Genomic DNA, 19,220 nt, shown 5'->3' with positions numbered 1-19,220 from the left:
AATTTTGGTCCTCGGGTCCCATTTTTTTTTGTCTCGCATCCCACTTTTGGCCTGTGGCCTTTTCGGGGTCGATTCTCGTTTTGGGCATCAGAGCATGTTTCTTCTCCTAAAACCCAATATTTGTTTATTAAGTCTCGGAACACATTTTTGTTCTCGTGGACCCATCATGGGTCTTGGAACGCATTTGTGGTCCTTGGGTCCCATTTTGCATCCCGAAACTTGTGTTTTGGTGCTTGATCCCTATTTTGGGTGCCCACCTTGCACCAAGTGCGCACCCGGGGCAAACCGAGCGCCTTGGTGCACCGGGGCAAGATCGAGCGTGCACCCGAGGCGCCCCGAACATGCACCAAGGTGCACTCGGCCCACATGTGAGCGCAGGTCGTTGCGCCCGAGGTGGTGTGTGGGCACCGCGTTGCAGACGGGACACTGCACGCACACGACGCCCCGTCCAGGTGCACGCACGTAGGCCGGGCCGGGTGCACACCCGACGCCCTAGCAAGGTGCGCGCACCCGGGCAGGGCTCACACTTGGCGAACGGGGCGCACTTCGCGAGGGAGGGTGTGCACCTCGACGGGGGTGGGTGGCCGGGGTGGATTCGCACGTGGGTCGCGGTTTGCTAAGTACACACTGCGACAAGCTCATAACGGGTGCGATCATACCAGCGTTAGTGCACCGGATCCCATCAGAACTCCGCAGTTAAGCGCGCTTGGGCCGGAGTAGTACTAGGATGGGTGACCTCCCGGGAAGTCCCGGTGTTGCACCCTTTCTTAGTTTTTCGCCGGGCGTCGCAATGCTATTTGAATAAACCTTTTGCCCGTTTGCGTTCTCGTCGGGGCCGGGCCGGGCCGGGGTGCGCTGCCCGCACTACCGCGCGCGCGGGGGCGACACCGAGCGCGCACCCGAGGCGCCCCGAGCACACAGGCCACGGTGCAACCCGGGCGTTGTGCGCGCACCCCGGTGCGCCCGAGGTGCTGCGCGCGCACCCAGGTGAAATCGGTGTGCACCTCGGCCAGTGCGCGCTCGGTCGAGTCGCGCACGTTGGCCAAGGTGCACGGTGATGTTTCTTACTCTAAGGTTCCGCACCAGACGCCCGGGACAGGTGAGCGAAGCTGGGCGGGGCCGGGTGCGCGGCCGGGGCAGGTGCACGCAGCTGGAGAGAGCTTTGGAGCACACCAGAGGTGCGCACCTTGGAGCACACTTCGGAGCGCACCAATGATGCGCTCCATTCAAAAGTTTCCTGAAAAGGCAAAAAAAGTTGAGATTATAGAATTTCCCACTTGAGAGATTGTAAAAAAAAAAAATTTAAAATGAAGGAAACGCGGGTGCCAAGGTGTGCGCGCCCGGGTGCGCAGCCCAGCCAAGGTGTGCGCACCAAGGCGCCCACCCTGGCGAAGGTGCACGCAAGGTGCGCACCCGAGGCAAACCGGACAATTAACCCAACTTTCGACTTCGCGCGCACCTGCGCACCTTGGAGCGCACTTCGGAGCGCTCCTTGTTGCGCACCAATCTTGGGCACCTCGGAGTGCACCATGGCGCCCACCAAGGTGCGCACCCGGGGCAAACCGAGCTCCGACTTCGTGCGCACCTTGGAGCGCACGAAAGGTGCGCACCATGGCGCCCACCAAGGTGCGCAGCCCAGCCAAGGCGTGCGCATCAAGGTGCGCACCCTGGCGAAGGTGCGCACCCGGGGCAAACCGAGCTCCGACTTCGTGCGCACCTTGGAGCGCACAAAGGGTGCGCAACCCAGCCAAGGTGTGCGCACCCCGGGCAAACCGAGCTCCGAATCGTGCGCACCTTGGAGCACACTTCGGAGCCCTCCTTGGTGCGCACCGATGTTGCGCACCTCGGAGCGCACCCGGGGAAAACAATGCAATTAACCCGACTTTCGACTTCGTGGGCACCTCGGAGCGCTCTCGGGTTCGCACCTCGGAGCACACCGAGGTGCGCACCTTTGATGCGCTGCCTTCACCAATTTCCAGAAAAGGCAAGAAAACATTGAGAAGGTGTGCGCACCGAGGTGCCCACCCTGGCGAAGGTGCACGCGAGGTGCGCACCCGGGGCAAACCGGGCTCCGACTTCGTGCACGCCATGCTGCGCACCTTGGAGGGCCATGGTGCGCACCTTGGAGCACACTTCGGAGCGCTCAATGGTGCCCAACCCAGCCAAGGTGCCCACCGCGGCGAAGGTGCACGCGAGGTGCGCACCCGGGGCAAACCGGGCTCCGACTTCGTGCACGCCGCACCTTGGAGCACACTTCGGAGCGCTCCTTGGTGCGCACCAGGGCGCGCAACCCAGCCGAGGTGCCCACCCCGGCGAAGGTGCACGCGGGGTGCGCACCCGAGGCAAACCGGGCTCCGACTTCGTGCACGCCATGGTGCCCACCGCGGCGAAGGTGCACGCGAGGTGCGCACCCGGGGCAAACCGGGCTCCGACTTCGTGCACGCCGCACCTTGGAGCACACTTCGGAGCGCTCCTTGGTGCGCACCAGGGCGCGCAACCCAGCCGAGGTGCCCACCCCGGCGAAGGTGCACGCGAGGTGCGCACCCGGGGCAAACCGGGCTCCGACTTCGTGCACGCCATGGTGCCCACCGCGGCGAAGGTGCACGCGAGGTGCGCACCCGGGGCAAACCGGGCTCCGACTTCGTGCACGCCGCACCTTGGAGCACACTTCGGAGCGCTCCTTGGTGCGCACCATGGTGCCCACCAGGGCGCGCAACCCCGCCGAAGGTGCACGCGAGGTGCACACCCGGGGCAAACCGGGCTCCGACTTCGTGCACGCCGCACCTTGGAGCACACTTCGGAGCGCTCCTTGGTGCGCACCAGGGCGCGCAACCCCGCCGAAGGTGCACGCGAGGTGCGCACCCGGGGCAAACCGGGCTCCGACTTCGTGCACGCCATGGTGCGCACCAGGGTGCCCACCGCGGCGAAGGTGCGCACCCGGGGCAAACCGGGCTCCGACTTCGTGCACGCCGCACCTTGGAGCACACTTCGGAGCGCTCCTTGGTGCGCACCAGGGCGCGCAACCCAGCCGAGGTGCCCACCCCGGCGAAGGTGCACGCGAGGTGCGCACCCGGGGCAAACCGGGCTCCGACTTCGTGCACGCCATGGTGCCCACCGCGGCGAAGGTGCGCACCCGGGGCAAACCGGGCTAGGACTTCGTGCACGCCGCACCTTGGAGCACACTTCGGAGCGCTCCTTGGTGCGCACCATGGTGCCCACCAGGCCGCGCAACCCAGCCAAGGTGTGCGCACCAAGGTGCACGCGAGGTGCGCACCCGGGGCAAACCGGGGTCCGGCTTCGTGCACGCCGCACCTTGGAGCACACATCGGGGCGCTCCCGGGTTCGCACCGGCGTTGCGCACCGTGGTGGGCACCTCGGAGCGCACCGTGGTGGGCACCTCGGAGCACACCAAGGTGGGCAGCGAGGTGCGCACCTTTGATGCGATGCCTTCACTAATTTCCATAAAAGGCAAAAGAAAACGAGATTTTAAAATTTCCGTTTTGAAAGATAGTGAGAAAAAGGGAATGCTGGTGCCATCTTGAGCCCGCCCTGGTGCGCAGCCCAGCCAAGGTGTGCGCACCAAGGTGCCCACCCTGGCGAAGGTGCGCGCCCGGGCAATTAACCCAACTTCCAACTTCGCGCGCGCCAGGGTGGGAGCGCACCCAACAACCGGGCCTGGGAAGAGCCAATGCGAGAAACCCCACCAAACGCTCTGACAAAAAAAGAGGGGGCGCTCCAGTAACCCCGCTTCGGAGCGCACCCTGGGCAAACCCAGCCAGGGTGCCCACCCCGGCCAAGGTGCAGGCGAGGTGCGCACCCGGGGCAAACCGGGCTCCGACAACGTGCACGCCGCACCTTGGAGCACACTTCGTAGCGCTCCCGGGTGCGCACCTCAGAGCACACCAAGGTGGGCAGCGAGGTGCGCACCTTTGATGCGCTGCCTTCACTAATTTCCAGAAAAGGCAAAAAAAAGAGGAGATTTTAAAATTTCCGTTTTGAAAGATAGTGAAAAAAACGGAACGCGGGTGCCATCTTGAGCCCGCCCGGGTGCACAGCCCAGGTAAGGTGCCCACCCTGGCAAAGGTGCGCACCCGGGCAATTAACCCTACTTCCGACTTCGTGCGCGCCAGGGTGGCAACCGGGCCTGGGAAGAGCCAATGCGAGAAACCCCACCAAACGCTCCGACAAAAAAAGAGGCGGCGCTCCAATAACCCCGCTTCGGAGCGCAGCCGGGGCAAACCCAGCCAAGGTGCCCACCCCGACGAAGGTGCACGCGAGGTGCGCACCCGGGGCAAACCGGGCTCCGACAACGTGCACGCAGCACCTTGGAGCACACTTCGAAGCACTCCCGGGTGCCCACCGGCGTTGCGCACCGTGGTGGGCAGCGAGGTGCGCACCTTTGATGCGCTGCCTTCACTAATTTCCAGAAAAGGCAAAAAAAAATGAGATTTTAAAATTTCCGTTTTGAAAGATAGTGAAAAAAACGGAACGCGGGTGCCATCTTGAGCCCGCCCTGGTGCGCAGCCCAGGCAAGGCATGCGCACCAAGGTGCCCACCCGCGGTGCACACCCGGGGCAAACCGGGCTCCGACTTCGTGCAGGCCGCACCTTGGAGCACACTTCGGAGCGCTCCTTGGTGCGCACCATGGTGCCCACCAGGGCGCACCCGGGGCAAACCGGGCTCCGACTTCGTGCACGCCGCACCTTGGAGCACACATCGGAGCGCTCCCAGGTTCGCACCAGCGTTGCGCACCTTTGATGCGCTGCCTTCACTAATTTCCAGAAAAGGCAAAAAAAAACGATATTTTAAAATTTCCGTTCTGAAAGATAGTGAAAAAAACGGAACGCGGGTGCCATCTTGAGCCCTTCCTGGTGCGCAGCCCAGGCAAGTTGTGCGCACCAAGGTGCCCACCCTGGCGGAGGTGCGCGCCCGGGGCAAACCGGGCTCCGACTTCGTGCACTGCATGGTGCCCACCAAGGCGCGCAACCCAGCCAAGGTGCCCACCGCAGCGAAGGTGCACGCGAGGTGCGCACCCGAGGTGCACACCCGGGGCAAACCGAGCTCCGACTTCGTGCACGCCGCACCTTGGAGCACACTTCAGAGCGCTCCTTGGTGCGCACCAGGGCGCGCAACCCAGCCAAGGTGCTCACCCCGGCGAAGGTGCACGCGAGGTGCGCACCCGGGGCAAGCCGGGCTCGGACTTCGTGCACGCCGCACCTTGGAGCACACATCGGAGCGCTCCCGGGTTCGCACCAGCATTGCGCACCTTTGATGCGCTGCCTTCACTAATTTCCAGAAAAGGCAAAAAAAAAAAAAAAACGAGATTTTAAAATTTCCGTTTTGAAAGATAGTGAAAAAAACGGAACGCGGGTGCCATCTTGAGCCCGCCCTGGTGTGCAGCCCAGGCAAGTTGTGCGCACCAAGGCACCCACCCTGGCCAAGGTGGGTCACGGGGTGGGTCCTAGGGTGGGTAACGGGGTGGGTACTAAGGTGCGTGCCAAGGTGGGTCATGGGGTGGGTGCCAAGGTGGGCACCAGGGTGGGTGTGCACCAACCCTAGCCAGGGTAGGTCACGGGGTGGTTGTCGGGGTGGGCGTCAAGGAGCCAAGGTGGGTGGCAAGTAGCCAAGTTGCGTGCCAAGGTGGGTGTCGGGGTGGGTGCCAAGGATCCAAGGTGGGTGCCAAGGAACCAAGGTGGGTGTCTGGGTGGGTGCCGAGGTGGGAGCCAGGGTGGGTCCCAAGGTGAGTGCAAAGGTGGGTGCCAGGGTCAAGGTGAGTGCCAATGTGGGTTCCAAGGTGCCAGGGTCAGGGTGAGTGCCAATGTGGGTTCAAAGGTGCTAAGTTGGGTGCGAGGTTGGGTGCGAGGGTGGGTGGGTGCCAAGGTGTGCTAGGTGGAAGCCCGGGTGGGTCGGCATCCCATGGGTGTCGAGTTGGGTGCCTGATGGGTGCTTCTTGTCAAGTTTTAGTCGTCGGGACTCATTTCGAGCCTTAGAGGTCGTTTCTTGTCCGGTTGCCCTGTCTTCGACCTGGGAACCCAATTTTGGTCCTCGGGTCCCATTTTTTTTTGTCTCGCATCCCACTTTTGGCCTGTGGCCTTTTCGGGGTCGATTCTCGTTTTGGGCATCAGAGCATGTTTCTTCTCCTAAAACCCAATATTTGTTTATTAAGTCTCGGAACACATTTTTGTTCTCGTGGACCCATCATGGGTCTTGGAACGCATTTGTGGTCCTTGGGTCCCATTTTGCATCCCGAAACTTGTGTTTTGGTGCTTGATCCCTATTTTGGGTGCCCACCTTGCACCAAGTGCGCACCCGGGGCAAACCGAGCGCCTTGGTGCACCGGGGCAAGATCGAGCGTGCACCCGAGGCGCCCCGAACATGCACCAAGGTGCACTCGGCCCACATGTGAGCGCAGGTCGTTGCGCCCGAGGTGGTGTGTGGGCACCGCGTTGCAGACGGGACACTGCACGCACACGACGCCCCGTCCAGGTGCACGCACGTAGGCCGGGCCGGGTGCACACCCGACGCCCTAGCAAGGTGCGCGCACCCGGGCAGGGCTCACACTTGGCGAACGGGGCGCACTTCGCGAGGGAGGGTGTGCACCTCGACGGGGGTGGGTGGCCGGGGTGGATTCGCACGTGGGTCGCGGTTTGCTAAGTACACACTGCGACAAGCTCATAACGGGTGCGATCATACCAGCGTTAGTGCACCGGATCCCATCAGAACTCCGCAGTTAAGCGCGCTTGGGCCGGAGTAGTACTGGGATGGGTGACCTCCCGGGAAGTCCCGGTGTTGCACCCTTTCTTAGTTTTTCGCCGGGCGTCGCAATGCTATTTGAATAAACCTTTTGCCCGTTTGCGTTCTCGTCGGGGCCGGGCCGGGCCGGGGTGCGCTGCCCGCACTACCGCGCGCGCGGGGGCGACACCGAGCGCGCACCCGAGGCGCCCCGAGCACACAGGCCACGGTGCAACCCGGGCGTTGTGCGCGCACCCCGGTGCGCCCGAGGTGCTGCGCGCGCACCCAGGTGAAATCGGTGTGCACCTCGGCCAGTGCGCGCTCGGTCGAGTCGCGCACGTTGGCCAAGGTGCACGGTGATGTTTCTTAATCTAATGTTCCGCACCAGACGCCCGGGACAGGTGAGCGAAGCTGGGCGGGGCCGGGTGCGCGGCCGGGGCAGGTGCACGCAGCTGGAGAGAGCTTTGGAGCACACCAGAGGTGCGCACCTTGGAGCACACTTCGGAGCGCACCAATGATGCGCTCCATTCAAAAGTTTCCTGAAAAGGCAAAAAAAGTTGAGATTATAGAATTTCCCACTTGAGAGATTGTAAAAAAAAAAAATTTAAAATGAAGGAAACGCGGGTGCCAAGGTGTGCGCGCCCGGGTGCGCAGCCCAGCCAAGGTGTGCGCACCAAGGCGCCCACCCTGGCGAAGGTGCACGCAAGGTGCGCACCCGAGGCAAACCGGACAATTAACCCAACTTTCGACTTCGCGCGCACCTGCGCACCTTGGAGCGCACTTCGGAGCGCTCCTTGGTGCGCACCAATCTTGGGCACCTCGGAGTGCACCATGGCGCCCACCAAGGTGCGCACCCGGGGCAAACCGAGCTCCGACTTCGTGCGCACCTTGGAGCGCACGAAAGGTGCGCACCATGGCGCCCACCAAGGTGCGCAGCCCAGCCAAGGCGTGCGCATCAAGGTGCGCACCCTGGCGAAGGTGCGCACCCGGGGCAAACCGAGCTCCGACTTCGTGCGCACCTTGGAGCGCACAAAGGGTGCGCAACCCAGCCAAGGTGTGCGCACCCCGGGCAAACCGAGCTCCGAATCGTGCGCACCTTGGAGCACACTTCGGAGCCCTCCTTGGTGCGCACCGATGTTGCGCACCTCGGAGCGCACCCGGGGAAAACAATGCAATTAACCCGACTTTCGACTTCGTGGGCACCTCGGAGCGCTCTCGGGTTCGCACCTCGGAGCACACCGAGGTGCGCACCTTTGATGCGCTGCCTTCACCAATTTCCAGAAAAGGCAAGAAAACATTGAGAAGGTGTGCGCACCGAGGTGCCCACCCTGGCGAAGGTGCACGCGAGGTGCGCACCCGGGGCAAACCGGGCTCCGACTTCGTGCACGCCATGCTGCGCACCTTGGAGGGCCATGGTGCGCACCTTGGAGCACACTTCGGAGCGCTCAATGGTGCCCAACCCAGCCAAGGTGCCCACCGCGGCGAAGGTGCACGCGAGGTGCGCACCCGGGGCAAACCGGGCTCCGACTTCGTGCACGCCGCACCTTGGAGCACACTTCGGAGCGCTCCTTGGTGCGCACCAGGGCGCGCAACCCAGCCGAGGTGCCCACCCCGGCGAAGGTGCACGCGGGGTGCGCACCCGGGGCAAACCGGGCTCCGACTTCGTGCACGCCATGGTGCCCACCGCGGCGAAGGTGCACGCGAGGTGCGCACCCGGGGCAAACCGGGCTCCGACTTCGTGCACGCCGCACCTTGGAGCACACTTCGGAGCGCTCCTTGGTGCGCACCAGGGCGCGCAACCCAGCCGAGGTGCCCACCCCGGCGAAGGTGCACGCGAGGTGCGCACCCGGGGCAAACCGGGCTCCGACTTCGTGCACGCCATGGTGCCCACCGCGGCGAAGGTGCACGCGAGGTGCGCACCCGGGGCAAACCGGGCTCCGACTTCGTGCACGCCGCACCTTGGAGCACACTTCGGAGCGCTCCTTGGTGCGCACCATGGTGCCCACCAGGGCGCGCAACCCCGCCGAAGGTGCACGCGAGGTGCGCACCCGGGGCAAACCGGGCTCCGACTTCGTGCACGCCGCACCTTGGAGCACACTTCGGAGCGCTCCTTGGTGCGCACCAGGGCGCGCAACCCCGCCGAAGGTGCACGCGAGGTGCGCACCCGGGGCAAACCGGGCTCCGACTTCGTGCACGCCATGGTGCGCACCAGGGTGCCCACCGCGGCGAAGGTGCGCACCCGGGGCAAACCGGGCTCCGACTTCGTGCACGCCGCACCTTGGAGCACACTTCGGAGCGCTCCTTGGTGCGCACCAGGGCGCGCAACCCAGCCGAGGTGCCCACCCCGGCGAAGGTGCACGCGAGGTGCGCACCCGGGGCAAACCGGGCTCCGACTTCGTGCACGCCATGGTGCCCACCGCGGCGAAGGTGCGCACCCGGGGCAAACCGGGCTAGGACTTCGTGCACGCCGCACCTTGGAGCACACTTTGGAGCGCTCCTTGGTGCGCACCATGGTGCCCACCAGGCCGCGCAACCCAGCCAAGGTGTGCGCACCAAGGTGCACGCGAGGTGCGCACCCGGGGCAAACCGGGGTCCGGCTTCGTGCACGCCGCACCTTGGAGCACACATCGGGGCGCTCCCGGGTTCGCACCGGCGTTGCGCACCGTGGTGGGCACCTCGGAGCGCACCGTGGTGGGCACCTCGGAGCACACCAAGGTGGGCAGCGAGGTGCGCACCTTTGATGCGATGCCTTCACTAATTTCCATAAAAGGCAAAAAAAAACGAGATTTTAAAATTTCCGTTTTGAAAGATAGTGAGAAAAAGGGAATGCTGGTGCCATCTTGAGCCCGCCCTGGTGCGCAGCCCAGCCAAGGTGTGCGCACCAAGGTGCCCACCCTGGCGAAGGTGCGCGCCCGGGCAATTAACCCAACTTCCAACTTCGCGCGCGCCAGGGTGGGAGCGCACCCAACAACCGGGCCTGGGAAGAGCCAATGCGAGAAACCCCACCAAACGCTCTGACAAAAAAAGAGGGGGCGCTCCAGTAACCCCGCTTCGGAGCGCACCCTGGGCAAACCCAGCCAGGGTGCCCACCCCGGCCAAGGTGCAGGCGAGGTGCGCACCCGGGGCAAACCGGGCTCCGACAACGTGCACGCCGCACCTTGGAGCACACTTCGTAGCGCTCCCGGGTGCGCACCTCAGAGCACACCAAGGTGGGCAGCGAGGTGCGCACCTTTGATGCGCTGCCTTCACTAATTTCCAGAAAAGGCAAAAAAAAGAGGAGATTTTAAAATTTCCGTTTTGAAAGATAGTGAAAAAAACGGAACGCGGGTGCCATCTTGAGCCCGCCCTGGTGCACAGCCCAGGTAAGGTGCCCACCCTGGCAAAGGTGCGCACCCGGGCAATTAACCCTACTTCCGACTTCGTGCGCGCCAGGGTGGCAACCGGGCCTGGGAAGAGCCAATGCGAGAAACCCCACCAAACGCTCCGACAAAAAAAGAGGCGGCGCTCCAATAACCCCGCTTCGGAGCGCAGCCGGGGCAAACCCAGCCAAGGTGCCCACCCCGACGAAGGTGCACGCGAGGTGCGCACCCGGGGCAAACCGGGCTCCGACAACGTGCACGCAGCACCTTGGAGCACACTTCGAAGCACTCCCGGGTGCCCACCGGCGTTGCGCACCGTGGTGGGCAGCGAGGTGCGCACCTTTGATGCGCTGCCTTCACTAATTTCCAGAAAAGGCAAAAAAAAATGAGATTTTAAAATTTCCGTTTTGAAAGATAGTGAAAAAAACGGAACGCGGGTGCCATCTTGAGCCCGCCCTGGTGCGCAGCCCAGGCAAGGCATGCGCACCAAGGTGCCCACCCGCGGTGCACGCCCGGGGCAAACCGGGCTCCGACTTCGTGCAGGCCGCACCTTGGAGCACACTTCGGAGCGCTCCTTGGTGCGCACCATGGTGCCCACCAGGGCGCACCCGGGGCAAACCGGGCTCCGACTTCGTGCACGCCGCACCTTGGAGCACACATCGGAGCGCTCCCAGGTTCGCACCAGCGTTGCGCACCTTTGATGCGCTGCCTTCACTAATTTCCAGAAAAGGCAAAAAAAAACGATATTTTAAAATTTCCGTTCTGAAAGATAGTGAAAAAAACGGAACGCGGGTGCCATCTTGAGCCCTTCCTGGTGCGCAGCCCAGGCAAGTTGTGCGCACCAAGGTGCCCACCCTGGCGGAGGTGCGCGCCCGGGGCAAACCGGGCTCCGACTTCGTGCACTGCATGGTGCCCACCAAGGCGCGCAACCCAGCCAAGGTGCCCACCGCAGCGAAGGTGCACGCGAGGTGCGCACCCGAGGTGCACACCCGGGGCAAACCGAGCTCCGACTTCGTGCACGCCGCACCTTGGAGCACACTTCAGAGCGCTCCTTGGTGCGCACCAGGGCGCGCAACCCAGCCAAGGTGCTCACCCCGGCGAAGGTGCACGCGAGGTGCGCACCCGGGGCAAGCCGGGCTCGGACTTCGTGCACGCCGCACCTTGGAGCACACATCGGAGCGCTCCCGGGTTCGCACCAGCATTGCGCACCTTTGATGCGCTGCCTTCACTAATTTCCAGAAAAGGCAAAAAAAAAAAAAAAACGAGATTTTAAAATTTCCGTTTTGAAAGATAGTGAAAAAAACGGAACGCGGGTGCCATCTTGAGCCCGCCCTGGTGTGCAGCCCAGGCAAGTTGTGCGCACCAAGGCACCCACCCTGGCCAAGGTGGGTCACGGGGTGGGTCCTAGGGTGGGTAACGGGGTGGGTACTAAGGTGCGTGCCAAGGTGGGTCATGGGGTGGGTGCCAAGGTGGGCACCAGGGTGGGTGTGCACCAACCCTAGCCAGGGTAGGTCACGGGGTGGTTGTCGGGGTGGGCGTCAAGGAGCCAAGGTGGGTGGCAAGTAGCCAAGTTGCGTGCCAAGGTGGGTGTCGGGGTGGGTGCCAAGGATCCAAGGTGGGTGCCAAGGAACCAAGGTGGGTGTCTGGGTGGGTGCCGAGGTGGGAGCCAGGGTGGGTCCCAAGGTGAGTGCAAAGGTGGGTGCCAGGGTCAAGGTGAGTGCCAATGTGGGTTCCAAGGTGCCAGGGTCAGGGTGAGTGCCAATGTGGGTTCAAAGGTGCTAAGTTGGGTGCGAGGTTGGGTGCGAGGGTGGGTGGGTGCCAAGGTGTGCTAGGTGGAAGCCCGGGTGGGTCGGCATCCCATGGGTGTCGAGTTGGGTGCCTGATGGGTGCTTCTTGTCAAGTTTTAGTCGTCGGGACTCATTTCGAGCCTTAGAGGTCGTTTCTTGTCCGGTTGCCCTGTCTTCGACCTGGGAACCCAATTTTGGTCCTCGGGTCCCATTTTTTTTTGTCTCGCATCCCACTTTTGGCCTGTGGCCTTTTCGGGGTCGATTCTCGTTTTGGGCATCAGAGCATGTTTCTTCTCCTAAAACCCAATATTTGTTTATTAAGTCTCGGAACACATTTTTGTTCTCGTGGACCCATCATGGGTCTTGGAACGCATTTGTGGTCCTTGGGTCCCATTTTGCATCCCGAAACTTGTGTTTTGGTGCTTGATCCCTATTTTGGGTGCCCACCTTGCACCAAGTGCGCACCCGGGGCAAACCGAGCGCCTTGGTGCACCGGGGCAAGATCGAGCGTGCACCCGAGGCGCCCCGAACATGCACCAAGGTGCACTCGGCCCACATGTGAGCGCAGGTCGTTGCGCCCGAGGTGGTGTGTGGGCACCGCGTTGCAGACGGGACACTGCACGCACACGACGCCCCGTCCAGGTGCACGCACGTAGGCCGGGCCGGGTGCACACCCGATGCCCTAGCAAGGTGCGCGCACCCGGGCAGGGCTCACACTTGGCGAACGGGGCGCACTTCGCGAGGGAGGGTGTGCACCTCGACGGGGGTGGGTGGCCGGGGTGGATTCGCACGTGGGTCGCGGTTTGCTAAGTACACACTGCGACAAGCTCATAACGGGTGCGATCATACCAGCGTTAGTGCACCGGATCCCATCAGAACTCCGCAGTTAAGCGCGCTTGGGCCGGAGTAGTACTGGGATGGGTGACCTCCCGGGAAGTCCCGGTGTTGCACCCTTTCTTAGTTTTTCGCCGGGCGTCGCAATGCTATTTGAATAAACCTTTTGCCCGTTTGCGTTCTCGTCGGGGCCGGGCCGGGCCGGGGTGCGCTGCCCGCACTACCGCGCGCGCGGGGGCGACACCGAGCGCGCACCCGAGGCGCCCCGAGCACACAGGCCACGGTGCAACCCGGGCGTTGTGCGCGCACCCCGGTGCGCCCGAGGTGCTGCGCGCGCACCCAGGTGAAATCGGTGTGCACCTCGGCCAGTGCGCGCTCGGTCGAGTCGCGCACGTTGGCCAAGGTGCACGGTGATGTTTCTTACTCTAAGGTTCCGCACCAGACGCCCGGGACAGGTGAGCGAAGCTGGGCGGGGCCGGGTGCGCGGCCGGGGCAGGTGCACGCAGCTGGAGAGAGCTTTGGAGCACACCAGAGGTGCGCACCTTGGAGCACACTTCGGAGCGCACCAATGATGCGCTCCATTCAAAAGTTTCCTGAAAAGGCAAAAAAAGTTGAGATTATAGAATTTCCCACTTGAGAGATTGTAAAAAAAAAAAATTTAAAATGAAGGAAACGCGGGTGCCAAGGTGTGCGCGCCCGGGTGCGCAGCCCAGCCAAGGTGTGCGCACCAAGGCGCCCACCCTGGCGAAGGTGCACGCAAGGTGCGCACCCGAGGCAAACCGGACAATTAACCCAACTTTCGACTTCGCGCGCACCTGCGCACCTTGGAGCGCACTTCGGAGCGCTCCTTGGTGCGCACCAATCTTGGGCACCTCGGAGTGCACCATGGCGCCCACCAAGGTGCGCACCCGGGGCAAACCGAGCTCCGACTTCGTGCGCACCTTGGAGCGCACGAAAGGTGCGCACCATGGCGCCCACCAAGGTGCGCAGCCCAGCCAAGGCGTGCGCATCAAGGTGCGCACCCTGGCGAAGGTGCGCACCCGGGGCAAACCGAGCTCCGACTTCGTGCGCACCTTGGAGCGCACAAAGGGTGCGCAACCCAGCCAAGGTGTGCGCACCCCGGGCAAACCGAGCTCCGAATCGTGCGCACCTTGGAGCACACTTCGGAGCCCTCCTTGGTGCGCACCGATGTTGCGCACCTCGGAGCGCACCCGGGGAAAACAATGCAATTAACCCGACTTTCGACTTCGTGGGCACCTCGGAGCGCTCTCGGGTTCGCACCTCGGAGCACACCGAGGTGCGCACCTTTGATGCGCTGCCTTCACCAATTTCCAGAAAAGGCAAGAAAACATTGAGAAGGTGTGCGCACCGAGGTGCCCACCCTGGCGAAGGTGCACGCGAGGTGCGCACCCGGGGCAAACCGGGCTCCGACTTCGTGCACGCCATGCTGCGCACCTTGGAGGGCCATGGTGCGCACCTTGGAGCACACTTCGGAGCGCTCAATGGTGCCCAACCCAGCCAAGGTGCCCACCGCGGCGAAGGTGCACGCGAGGTGCGCACCCGGGGCAAACCGGGCTCCGACTTCGTGCACGCCGCACCTTGGAGCACACTTCGGAGCGCTCCTTGGTGCGCACCAGGGCGCGCAACCCAGCCGAGGTGCCCACCCCGGCGAAGGTGCACGCGGGGTGCGCACCCGGGGCAAACCGGGCTCCGACTTCGTGCACGCCATGGTGCCCACCGCGGCGAAGGTGCACGCGAGGTGCGCACCCGGGGCAAACCGGGCTCCGACTTCGTGCACGCCGCACCTTGGAGCACACTTCGGAGCGCTCCTTGGTGCGCACCAGGGCGCGCAACCCAGCCGAGGTGCCCACCCCGGCGAAGGTGCACGCGAGGTGCGCACCCGGGGCAAACCGGGCTCCGACTTCGTGCACGCCATGGTGCCCACCGCGGCGAAGGTGCACGCGAGGTGCGCACCCGGGGCAAACCGGGCTCCGACTTTGTGCACGCCGCACCTTGGAGCACACTTCGGAGCGCTCCTTGGTGCGCACCATGGTGCCCACCAGGGCGCGCAACCCCGCCGAAGGTGCACGCGAGGTGCGCACCCGGGGCAAACCGGGCTCCGACTTCGTGCACGCCGCACCTTGGAGCACACTTCGGAGCGCTCCTTGGTGCGCACCAGGGCGCGCAACCCCGCCGAAGGTGCACGCGAGGTGCGCACCCGGGGCAAACCGGGCTCCGACTTCGTGCACGCCATGGTGCGCACCAGGGTGCCCACCGCGGCGAAGGTGCGCACCCGGGGCAAACCGGGCTCCGACTTCGTGCACGCCGCACCTTGGAGCACACTTCGGAGCGCTCCTTGGTGCGCACCAGGGCGCGCAACCCAGCCGAGGTGCCCACCCCGGCGAAGGTGCACGCGAGGTGCGCACCCGGGGCAAACCGGGCTCCGACTTCGTGCACGCCATGGTGCCCACCGCGGCGAAGGTGCGCACCCGGGGCAAACCGGGCTAGGACTTCGTGCACGCCGCACCTTGGAGCACACTTTGGAGCGCTCCTTGGTGCGCACCATGGTGCCCACCAGGCCGCGCAACCCAGCCAAGGTGTGCGCACCAAGGTGCACGCGAGGTGCGCACCCGGGGCAAACCGGGGTCCGGCTTCGTGCACGCCGCACCTTGGAGCACACATCGGGGCGCTCCCGGGTTCGCACCGGCGTTGCGCACCGTGGTGGGCACCTCGGAGCGCACCGTGGTGGGCACCTCGGAGCACACCAAGGTGGGCAGCGAGGTGCGCACCTTTGATGCGATGCCTTCACTAATTTCCATAAAAGGCAAAAAAAAACGAGATTTTAAAATTTCCGTTTTGAAAGATAGTGAGAAAAAGGGAATGCTGGTGCCATCTTGAGCCCGCCCTGGTGCGCAGCCCAGCCAAGGTGTGCGCACCAAGGTGCCCACCCTGGCGAAGGTGCGCGCCCGGGCAATTAACCCAACTTCCAACTTCGCGCGCGCCAGGGTGGGAGCGCACCCAACAACCGGGCCTGGGAAGAGCCAATGCGAGAAACCCCACCAAACGCTCTGACAAAAAAAGAGGGGGCGCTCCAGTAACCCCGCTTCGGAGCGCACCCTGGGCAAACCCAGCCAGGGTGCCCACCCCGGCCAAGGTGCAGGCGAGGTGCGCACCCGGGGCAAACCGGGCTCCGACAACGTGCACGCCGCACCTTGGAGCACACTTCGTAGCGCTCCCGGGTGCGCACCTCAGAGCACACCAAGGTGGGCAGCGAGGTGCGCACCTTTGATGCGCTGCCTTCACTAATTTCCAGAAAAGGCAAAAAAAAGAGGAGATTTTAAAATTTCCGTTTTGAAAGATAGTGAAAAAAACGGAACGCGGGTGCCATCTTGAGCCCGCCCTGGTGCACAGCCCAGGTAAGGTGCCCACCCTGGCAAAGGTGCGCACCCGGGCAATTAACCCTACTTCCGACTTCGTGCGCGCCAGGGTGGCAACCGGGCCTGGGAAGAGCCAATGCGAGAAACCCCACCAAACGCTCCGACAAAAAAAGAGGCGGCGCTCCAATAACCCCGCTTCGGAGCGCAGCCGGGGCAAACCCAGCCAAGGTGCCCACCCCGACGAAGGTGCACGCGAGGTGCGCACCCGGGGCAAACCGGGCTCCGACAACGTGCACGCAGCACCTTGGAGCACACTTCGAAGCACTCCCGGGTGCCCACCGGCGTTGCGCACCGTGGTGGGCAGCGAGGTGCGCACCTTTGATGCGCTGCCTTCACTAATTTCCAGAAAAGGCAAAAAAAAATGAGATTTTAAAATTTCCGTTTTGAAAGATAGTGAAAAAAACGGAACGCGGGTGCCATCTTGAGCCCGCCCTGGTGCGCAGCCCAGGCAAGGCATGCGCACCAAGGTGCCCACCCGCGGTGCACGCCCGGGGCAAACCGGGCTCCGACTTCGTGCAGGGCGCACCTTGGAGCACACTTCGGAGCGCTCCTTGGTGCGCACCATGGTGCCCACCAGGGCGCACCCGGGGCAAACCGGGCTCCGACTTCGTGCACGCCGCACCTTGGAGCACACATCGGAGCGCTCCCAGGTTCGCACCAGCGTTGCGCACCTTTGATGCGCTGCCTTCACTAATTTCCAGAAAAGGCAAAAAAAAACGATATTTTAAAATTTCCGTTCTGAAAGATAGTGAAAAAAACGGAACGCGGGTGCCATCTTGAGCCCTTCCTGGTGCGCAGCCCAGGCAAGTTGTGCGCACCAAGGTGCCCACCCTGGCGGAGGTGCGCGCCCGGGGCAAACCGGGCTCCGACTTCGTGCACTGCATGGTGCCCACCAAGGCGCGCAACCCAGCCAAGGTGCCCACCGCAGCGAAGGTGCACGCGAGGTGCGCACCCGAGGTGCACACCCGGGGCAAACCGAGCTCCGACTTCGTGCACGCCGCACCTTGGAGCACACTTCAGAGCGCTCCTTGGTGCGCACCAGGGCGCGCAACCCAGCCAAGGTGCTCACCCCGGCGAAGGTGCACGCGAGGTGCGCACCCGGGGCAAGCCGGGCTCGGACTTCGTGCACGCCGCACCTTGGAGCACACATCGGAGCGCTCCCGGGTTCGCACCAGCATTGCGCACCTTTGATGCGCTGCCTTCACTAATTTCCAGAAAAGGCAAAAAAAAAAAAAAAATGAGATTTTAAAATTTCCGTTTTGAAAGATAGTGAAAAAAACGGAACGCGGGTGCCATCTTGAGCCCGCCCTGGTGTGCAGCCCAGGCAAGTTGTGCGCACCAAGGCACCCACCCTGGCCAAGGTGGGTCACGGGGTGGGTCCTAGGGTGGGTAACGGGGTGGGTACTAAGGTGCGTGCCAAGGTGGGTCATGGGGTGGGTGCCAAGGTGGGCACCAGGGTGGGTGTGCACCAACCCTAGCCAGGGTAGGTCACGGGGTGGTTGTCGGGGTGGGCGTCAAGGAGCCAAGGTGGGTGGCAAGTAGCCAAGTTGCGTGCCAAGGTGGGTGTCGGGGTGGGTGCCAAGGATCCAAGGTGGGTGCCAAGGAACCAAGGTGGGTGTCTGGGTGGGTGCCGAGGTGGGAGCCAGGGTGGGTCCCAAGGTGAGTGCAAAGGTGGGTGCCAGGGTCAAGGTGAGTGCCAATGTGGGTTCCAAGGTGCCAGGGTCAGGGTGAGTGCCAATGTGGGTTCAAAGGTGCTAAGTTGGGTGCGAGGTTGGGTGCGAGGGTGGGTGGGTGCCAAGGTGTGCTAGGTGGAAGCCCGGGTGGGTCGGCATCCCATGGGTGTCGAGCTGGGTGCCTGATGGGTGCTTCTTGTCAAGTTTTAGTCGTCGGGACTCATTTCGAGCCTTAGAGGTCGTTTCTTGTCCGGTTGCCCTGTCTTCGACCTGGGAACCCAATTTTGGTCCTCGGGTCCCATTTTTTTTTGTCTCGCATCCCACTTTTGGCCTGTGGCCTTTTCGGGGTCGATTCTCGTTTTGGGCATCAGAGCATGTTTCTTCTCCTAAAACCCAATATTTGTTTATTAAGTCTCGGAACACATTTTTGTTCTCGTGGACCCATCATGGGTCTTGGAACGCATTTGTGGTCCTTGGGTCCCATTTTGCATCCCGAAACTTGTGTTTTGGTGCTTGATCCCTATTTTGGGTGCCCACCTTGCACCAAGTGCGCACCCGGGGCAAACCGAGCGCCTTGGTGCACCGGGGCAAGATCGAGCGTGCACCCGAGGCGCCCCGAACATGCACCAAGGTGCACTCGGCCCACATGTGAGCGCAGGTCGTTGCGCCCGAGGTGGTGTGTGGGCACCGCGTTGCAGACGGGACACTGCACGCACACGACGCCCCGTCCAGGTGCACGCACGTAGGCCGGGCCGGGTGCACACCCGACGCCCTAGCAAGGTGCGCGCACCCGGGCAGGGCTCACACTTGGCGAACGGGGCGCACTTCGCGAGGGAGGGTGTGCACCTCGACGGGGGTGGGTGGCCGGGGTGGATTCGCACGTGGGTCGCGGTTTGCTAAGTACACACTGCGACAAGCTCATAACGGGTGCGATCATACCAGCGTTAGTGCACCGGATCCCATCAGAACTCCGCAGTTAAGCGCGCTTGGGCCGGAGTAGTACTGGGATGGGTGACCTCCCGGGAAGTCCCGGTGTTGCACCCTTTTTTAGTTTTTCGCCGGGCGTCGCAATGCTATTTGAATAAACCTTTTGCCCGTTTGCGTTCTCGTCGGGGCCGGGCCGGGCCGGGGTGCGCTGCCCGCACTACCGCGCGCGCGGGGGCGACACCGAGCGCGCACCCGAGGCGCCCCGAGCACACAGGCCACGGTGCAACCCGGGCGTTGTGCGCGCACCCCGGTGCGCCCGAGGTGCTGCGCGCGCACCCAGGTGAAATCGGTGTGCACCTCGGCCAGTGCGCGCTCGGTCGAGTCGCGCACGTTGGCCAAGGTGCACGGTGATGTTTCTTACTCTAAGGTTCCGCACCAGACGCCCGGGACAGGTGAGCGAAGCTGGGCGGG

At 63.5% G+C, this 19,220-nt stretch overlaps 4 non-coding genes across 4 annotated transcripts; all 4 read left to right on the top strand.

Annotated features, from left to right (window-relative positions):
* Positions 1-645: 645 nt before the first annotated feature.
* On the top strand, positions 646-764 carry LOC131869944 (5S ribosomal RNA). The gene has a single exon (XR_009368312.1). It is a non-coding gene; the product is annotated as a 5S ribosomal RNA (ribosomal RNA).
* Positions 765-6,679: 5,915 nt separating this feature from the next.
* Positions 6,680-6,798, top strand: LOC131869923 (5S ribosomal RNA). The gene has a single exon (XR_009368291.1). It is a non-coding gene; the product is annotated as a 5S ribosomal RNA (ribosomal RNA).
* Positions 6,799-12,713: 5,915 nt separating this feature from the next.
* Positions 12,714-12,832, top strand: LOC131869921 (5S ribosomal RNA). Its single transcript, XR_009368289.1, has one exon. It is a non-coding gene; the product is annotated as a 5S ribosomal RNA (ribosomal RNA).
* Positions 12,833-18,747: 5,915 nt separating this feature from the next.
* On the top strand, positions 18,748-18,866 carry LOC131869920 (5S ribosomal RNA). The gene has a single exon (XR_009368288.1). It is a non-coding gene; the product is annotated as a 5S ribosomal RNA (ribosomal RNA).
* Positions 18,867-19,220: the final 354 nt, after the last annotated feature.

Source organism: Cryptomeria japonica, unplaced genomic scaffold (genome assembly GCF_030272615.1).
Source record: "Cryptomeria japonica unplaced genomic scaffold, Sugi_1.0 HiC_scaffold_273, whole genome shotgun sequence".
In the NCBI taxonomy this organism is placed as follows: domain Eukaryota; kingdom Viridiplantae; phylum Streptophyta; class Pinopsida; order Cupressales; family Cupressaceae; genus Cryptomeria; species Cryptomeria japonica.
The sequence above is the reverse complement of the archived record's forward strand: the minus strand, read 5'-3'. Positions and strand labels throughout refer to the sequence as shown.